Here is an 8321-nt window from a genome sequence, read left to right as displayed (position 1 = left end):
GCCCCATTACGTCCTCCAGGTTTACCGTGAAGTCAGTAAGTTTCTCCGACTCGTCCGCTTGAAATACCATTTCCGACACCGGTATCCCACCCAAATCTTCCTCGGTGAAGACCGAAGCAAAGAATTCATTCAATCTCTCCGCTACGTCTTTGTCTTCCTTGATCGCCCCTTTTACCCCTCGGTCATCCAGCGGCCCAACCGATTCTTTTGCCGGCTTCCTGCTTTTAATATACCGAAAAAAAATTTTACTATGTTTTTTTGCCTCTAATGCTATCTTTTTTCATACTCCCTCTTGGCCTTCTTAATCTGCGCCTTGCATTTGCTTTGACACTCCTTATGCTGTTTCTTGTTATTTTCAGACAGTTCCTTCTTCCATTTTCTGAAGGCGTTTCTTTTAGCCCTAATAGCTTCCTTCACCTCACTTTTCATCCAGGCCGGGTGTCTTTTGGAGTTCCGTCTTTCTTTTCTAATTCGCGGAATATGTATGGCCTGGGCCTCCAGGATGGTATTTTTAAACAGCGTCCACGCCTGTTGTACAGTTTTTACTCTCTCAGTTGCCCCCCCTAAGTTTTTTTTTTACCGTTCTTCTCATTTTATCATAGTCTCCTTTTTTAAAGTTAAACGCTAACGTATTTGACTTTCTGTGTACAGTTACTTCAAGGTTGATGTCAAAACTGATCATATTATGGTCACTGTTATCAAGCGGCCCCAGTACCATAACGTCCCTCACCAGATCATGCGCTCCACTAAGGACCAAGTCTAGAATTTTTCCTTCTCTCGTTGGCTCCTGCACCAGTTGCTCCATAAAGCTGTCCTTGATTTAGTGGCATTGAGCCTGCAAATAGGTGGGGAAAATGTGGGATACAAATGTAACAAATAAATAAATAAATAATTTATAGAAGTTGTAGTTCATGTCCCCCACACAACCTCCAAACTAGATTTCAATCTAACTCAGCACCTCAAAAAGACACATTGATTACAATTACGTACACCATTTACACGCGTTAAAAACGCTAGGGTCTCTGGTGCCCCCCTGCAGACTATCAGTTGGCGCCCCCCCCCCCCACCCATCTAGCATCTTCTTTCTCTCTTCTCCCTCCTTCTTCTCCCACCCTGTCCCCTTTTTCAGCCCAGGTGGCCCGCCCTCCCTCCGACTCGAGTTGCAGCCCGAACTCTTCTCCCACTCCCACAACAGTGCTTCGCCTGCCCCTCGCCTTCCTGCATGCCGCCCAGAATTTAAAAGTCATCTTACCGGGTCCCAGACTCCCGGCAGCAGCAGTGAAAGTCGAGCAGGCTCGGCGAGTCGGCGCTTCAACGGGCTGCCTTCCCTTCTCTTCGCTCTCAGCTCTGCCTCTGGTCCCGCCCTCATAGAGGCAGAGCTGAGGGGCAGGCGGACTCGAGGGAGATGGGAGAACAGATTGGGCATTGGGCTGGCTCCTAGCTGGGAGCTTCCAGCTTCCGGTTCCGGCGGGGAAAATTGCATGATGCAGCGCCCTTGTAGGCAGGCGCCCCCCCCCCCCCTGCGGTGCTTACCACGCTTACCGGGTTGGGTCGGCCCTGGCTAATGCGCCCGTAGCGCTGCTTAGTAAACCTAGCCCTATGTGCTATTCTGTAAGGTAGCACATAAGTACCTTAGTACACACATGCAAGTGGAATACACATGAGCAGGGCGTGGGCGTGTCCACCATGAACGTGCACATCTTAAAGAGTAGTATCAGATGCACACTTTAAGTGGTGCATTTAGGTGTCTCCACTTATACCTGCCATTGTAGTGACATAAATGGCTGTGCCTCCCTTTTAGGGTTTTTGCACTAGTATGCCCTGGTTCCATTATGGAATTGGCACTCCCCACGCAGCATTGGGGGGTGCCACATTATGCAATTGCCCCCTTTGAATTTAGCATGACCATATTTCAAATGAAAAACCTGGAAACTACCTTCCTGTCCCCACCTCCTCCCATCCCCCCACCACTAAAAGCAAACCCTACCAAAACCAAAACACAGAGTATGTAGAACTTCTAAGCGAATCCATTTAAACTGTCAGGCCGATATGTTGTATTTCAATAAGCCACCCAGTTAACTTGGACAGATCCACTTACTTTATCTGGGATATTGAATGCAGAATTTTGGCAGAAGCCCACAGAAATACCAGCACTGAAAGGCCGGGAGCACAGACACAATCTCTAGCCCCACAGATCTTGCAGCTGCACCCCTCAGCTTAATCTCCTAACTGAGAATCCAAGGATCTGAATCGGGGACGCACTGACTTTAAACAAGTGATCTTATCACCGAGCTGAGGGATCCATTTCTTTTCCACTCCCTGTTTTAGCCTGAGCACTCTTATCTCTCCCTTGATTTGTTCACCTTGCCATAAAACCCCTCTGACACATTTTAAAAAGTGCGCTATTTCAAAATGTGTGCCTTTACCACAGTGAGTGCCCCCGGGGCCCCCACATCTTACAGGAAGCATGGAGAACCTGACATGATGGTATTGTGGTAGAACAAGTTGGTTATGTAAATGACGGCTTTTGACTTTTCCAAATCTAGGCCAGCAACAGACACCGGGTAGTGGAGGTCGCTGGGTGGTCTCTGGGCATGCATTCTGATGAAATCAGAACTTGTCTCAAACAGAAGAACAGGGAGGGTACATCCTGACCGCTTCAGTTTTTATTTTATTTTAATGCCCTGATATACCAGCTGTACAAATAACTTCAGTATAGTTCCTGGAACCTCCTTATCACTGCAGTCAATATTAAATTTCACAGTCTGTATTACATTACCTCATATACCCCCCAATTCCTTTATATTATTTACAATAACACTGTCTACGCAGGCAAATATGTTATGCATTTTTTATGCTAACTTCATGCAACCCACATTATTGAATTTTATAAGAAACTCCTTGTACCATGAACTAGTATAACCTGTAACAAGGGAAGACTATAGAAACTTTCTCCCTAAGTATGTCAGACGTTTCTTACTGCCTGTAATGAAAATTCGTCATGCTTTTGCTGTCTTTGCAAGTCGTGAAGGTTTTTGCTGGGCTGACTTAAGAATTAGCCATACTTGCACAGGAGTCTTCTGAACCAACGAGATTTCTTCTTCAGATGTGACCCAATGAGCAGAATTTATCGATGACTAGGGCGGCAATTAGTCAGTTCTTTCAAATACCCTGGTGCCCTCAGCACTTTCCCCATGGACACGAAATGAAACACTTTAGTACACGCATATGCACACTGTGACTACCCAAACTTTACTTCCGCTTTTGGCTCCCCCTAGAGACCAGGGTGTGCTGCCCCCAGCTTCATGTAATATAAACGCATAGGGTTCCTTTTACTAAGCTGCGGTAAAAAAAAATGGCTTGCGATAGTGTAGGCATGGGTTTTGGACGCGCAGACAGAAATATTTTTCAGGGCACGTACCAAAAATCCCTTTTTAAACATTTTTGCCGAAAATGGACGTGCCCAAATCCCACCCTTACCATGCTCCCAACACGCTCCCTTGAGATTTGGATTCACTGCAGACAAACAGCATAGAACAACATCTAAAATATGGGTTTTGAAAATAGCGATTTGTACATTTTTGCGAGAAAAACGTCCATCCGCCGGTTTATGCCACTTTCTAGACGTTTTTCTCTTTCGAAAATGAGCCCCAAAGCCAACTATGTGGCTAACAATACAACAACAACAAAAAAAAAGATTATCAGGAGAGGAGACAAGAAGGAGGGGAGACGAGGTCAAGGAGTAGAAAAACAAAAAGGATCATCAAACAGATGAGTTTTGAGTAGTGTTTTGAACTTTGGATAGGTAGAGAGTTCCAGAGGGTTGGTCCAAGATAGATGAAGCTAGTCTCACGCGAAATACTTAAACAGAAGGCAGGAAGGGATGGGACCATAAGTAGATTAGCGGTGGACAGTGGCGTAGCAAGGGGGGGCGGCAGGGGCGGTCCGCCCCGGGTGTCAGCTCAGGGGGTGTGCTCCCTGCCAGCTCCCCCCCCTCGGCGCATCGACACCCCCCCAACAAGCTCCCGCACCCTACCTTTAAAAAGAATGTCAGACTCCGAGGCGAGGCACAGCCCCTCACGCCTGCCCTGCACGTAAAAGAAATGTGGACCGTCGGGCCTTCCCTCGCTCTATCTGTCCCACCCTCCGCTGACGCAACTTCCTATTTCCGCAAGGGCGGGACAGACAGAGCGAGAGAAGGCCCGACGGTCCACATTTCTTTTACATGCAGGGTAGGCGAGAGGGTCTGCACCTCGGATTCCGACATTCTTTTTAAAGGTAGGCTGCGGGAGCTGGTCGGGGGGTGTCGATGCGCCGAGGGGGGGGATGTCATCGTGCTGCACCCGGGGGGGGGGGGGTTGCAATGGCGAACCGCCCCGCCCCGGGTGGCAGCCCCCCCTGCTACGCCACTGGCGGTGGATGAACAGAGGGAACATGTGGGGGCATAGGGAATAAGGAGAAAGGAGCCATGATTTGAAGACCCGGCAGAGGGTTTTGAATTTAATGCGGGCTGATACCGGAAGCCAATATTCTAAGCGGAAGAGGGGGATAACATGGCCAAAGCAGTTAGCAGAGTGAAGACGTTTAACAAAAATGGACTGGATGAGTTGAAAACATTTGACTGAGCCAAGAGGGAGACCAGAGTATAAGGAATTGCAATAATTGATGTGGGAAATGACAAGGGAAAGAAGAAGGGTGTGAATAAGTAGCGGCTCGAGTAAAGTGTGCAGGGCCGAATATGGTATAGAACAAAGAAAGAGGAGCCGACAACGGAATCAGGCTGCTCCTTGTGACTCTGGGCAAGTCACTTAACCCTCCATTGCCCCATGTAAGCTGCATTGAGCCTGCCATGAGTGGGAAAGCGCAGGGTACAAATGTAACAAAAATAAAATAGATACTATTGGAGATTCTACATGGAATGTTGCTAGCAACATTCCTTGTAGAAGGCTGCACAGGCTTCTGTTTCTGTGACTCTGACGTCCTGCCAGGACGTCAGACTCACAGAAGCAGAAGCCTGCGCGGCCACATTGGTGATCTGCAAGGGCCGACTTCTACATGGAATGTTGCTGCTAGTGGAATAGCAATATTCCATGTAGAATCTCAAATAGTAGCAACAGTGGAGGAGTGGCCTAGTGGTGGACTTTGGTCCTGAGGAACTGAGTTCAATTCCCACTTCAGGCACAGGCAGCTCCTTGTGACTCTGGGCAAGTCACTTAACCCTCCATTGCCCCATGTAAGCCGCATTGAGCCTGCCATGAGTGGGAAAGTGCGGGGTACAAATGTAACAAAAATAAAAGAGATACTATTGGACATTCTACATGAAATGTTGCTATTCCATTAGCAACATTCCATGTAGAAGGCTGCGCGGGCTTCTGTTTCTGTGACTCTGACGTCCTGCCAGGACGTCAGACTCACAGAAGCAGAAGCCTGCGTGGCCACACTGGTGATCTGCAAGGGCCGACTTCTACATGGAATGTTGCTGCTAGTGGAATAGCAACATTCCATGTAGTATCTCAAATAGTAGCAACAGAATCTCAATAGTAGCAACATTCCATGTAGAATCTCAAATAGTAGCAACAGTGGAGGAGTGGCCTAGTGGTGGACTTTGGTCCTGAGGAACTGAGTTCAATTCCCACTTCAGGCACAGGCAGCTCCTTGTGACTCTGGGCAAGTCATTTAACCCTCCATTGCCCCATGTAAGCCGCATTGAGCCTGCCATGAGTGGGAAAGCGCGGGGTACAAATGTAACAAAAATAAAGACATGACAGAGGATCTGAATATCATCAGCAGTAACAGAAGGGAGTGCAGCCTTGTTCCTGAATCAACATAAGGAGAGTGGAGAGAAATACAATGAAGAGGGTGGGGGTGAGGATGCATACTTTGCCAGTGAAACGCATGTGTAAATCATAGCATTCGATCATTTGCACATGTTCTGACTAACATCTAGGCATGAACGTTTCCACCAGCTATAGGGTTGGTATAAGTGATCATGCATTAAATGTAAGCACATTTCTGCTTCTTTGCTAGTATCCCTAAAGTAGGCGCTTACTTTTCTTTATAGAATAGGCTTGAAACAGGCTTTTCCTAGGTGTCCTTTTACAGAATGACCCTCAGAATGTTGAATGCATTCTAATTTTAATGTGTGTTTAATACAACTTGGGAGAACTCCTCTTGGAATACTACTACTACTACTTAACATTTCTAAAGCGCTACTAGGGTTACGCAGCGCTGTACAATCCAACAAAGAGAGACAGTCCCTGCTCAAAGAGCTTACAATCTAATAGATAAGAGTGAGACAAATATAGGACAATCAAGCCATTGTGACATCACTGATGAGGCTGGCTCTCAGGCATTGGTGGAATGAGGCATTATGACATCACAATCTCAGTTCTGGGTAAATCACTGCTATATGTAATACTACTACTACTACTTAACATTTCTAGAGCGCTACTAGGGTTACGCAGCGCTGTACAAATTAAACAAAGAAGGACGGTCCCTGCTCAAAGGAGCTTACAATCTAAAGAACGAAATGTCAAGTTGGGCAGTCTACATTTCCTGGGATACGATGATTTGGAGAACAAGAAAGCAAACCGTTTTTCAAAAATGCCTCCCTGCCACCTCTAATGACTTTACAATCAGGAAATTATAACGCTGGGTGTTGGCACGGAGACTTAAAAGCCCAATATGGCTAAAGCTTGTACCAGAAGGCCTGCTGGAAAATCTGTACAACAGCGTGGGAAAGTGCATCACACACACACACACACACAAAGTATATCAACAATAAACTCAGCAAAGATGTGTATTGTATTAAAACACAAGCAGCCATTGTACAGGGGGAAAAAATGTGTCTTTAAGTTAACCATCTTGCATTTATTATAGAGCTGGGGAAAAAGTTCAGCCTGGCTCCGAGAACCAAAAAACTAGCCCAGCCAAATCAATTAGCACACAAAACAAAACATCAGACAATTCCAACCAAAAAAGAAAATAAACTGCTTTCCGACCTTAACGCATGACTCTGGTTTCATTTATCCACTCTACGCTCTCTCTCTTTCTGTTCTATTCTTTTACTACTACTACTTAACATTTCTAAAGCGCTACTAGAGTTACGCAGCGCTGTACAATTTAACATAGAGGGACGGTCCCTGCTCAAAGAGCTTACAATCTAAGAGACAAATGAACGGTCAGTCCGATAGGGGCGGTCAAAATGGGGCAGTCTGGATTTACTGAACGGTAAGAGTTAGGTGCCGAACGCAGCATTGACGAGGTGGGTTTTAAGCAAAGACTTGAAGACGGGCAGGGAGGGGGCTTGGCGTAAGGGCTCAGGAAGGTTGTTCCAAGCATAGGGTGAGGCGAGGCAGAATGAGCGGAGCCTGGAGTTGGCGGTGGTGGAGAAGGGCACTGAGAGGAGGGATTTGTCCTGTGAACGGAGGTTACGGGCGGGAACGTAAAGGGAGATGAGGGTAGAAAGGTAGTGAGGGGCGGCAGACTGAGTGCATTTGTAGGTGAGAAGGAGAAGCTTGAACTGTATGCGGTATCTGATCGGAAGCCAGTGAAGCGACCTGAGGAGAGGGGTGATATGAGTATATCGGTTCTGGCGGAATATAAGACGTGCAGCAGAGTTCTGAACGGATTGAAGGGGGGATAGATGGCTAAGTGGAAGGCCGGTGAGGAGTAAGTTGCAGTAGTCAAGGCGAGAGGTAATGAGAGCGTGGCCGAGAGTTCGGGTGGTGTGTTCAGAGAGGAGAGGGCGAATTTTGCTGATGTTAAAGAGGAAGAAACGACAGGTCTTGGCTATCTGTTGGATATGCGCAGAGAAGGAGAGGGAGGAGTCAAAGATGACTCCAAAGTTGCGGGCAGATGAGACGGGGAGGATGAGGGTGTTATCAACTGAGATAGAAAGTGGAGGAAGAGGAGACGTGGGTTTTGGTGGAAAGACGAGGAGCTCAGTCTTTTCTCTTTAAGTCTTCTCCATTTCAGTTCTCTCTCTCTCTAGTCTCTTCCTTTTCTTCTTGTATTAGCTGATCTATTTTTCACCCTATTCTTCATCTCTGAGGACAAGTGGTCAAATGAGAGGCACGGCATGCTCGATTTTCATTTATGTTGCCAGGTTGTATGCAAATTCAGGCCCTTAAGTGCACTGTAAGATGAAGTGCAGACATATTTAAATTTTAATGTTATGTGGAGTTATTTTAACGAGTGGAACATTGCTTGCTGTGAAAGAGCTGAACCAGAGTACCCAAGCAGCAGCCATTATTCATTCCAGCTACAGATGACTTCCCTCGGCACTGGCTATTACGTCCTTTGCACCTGGGCGAAAGGTG

The sequence above is a fragment of the Microcaecilia unicolor genome, chromosome 5 (genome assembly GCF_901765095.1).
Source record: "Microcaecilia unicolor chromosome 5, aMicUni1.1, whole genome shotgun sequence".
Lineage (NCBI taxonomy): Eukaryota > Metazoa > Chordata > Amphibia > Gymnophiona > Siphonopidae > Microcaecilia > Microcaecilia unicolor.
The sequence above is the reverse complement of the archived record's forward strand: the minus strand, read 5'-3'. Positions refer to the sequence as shown.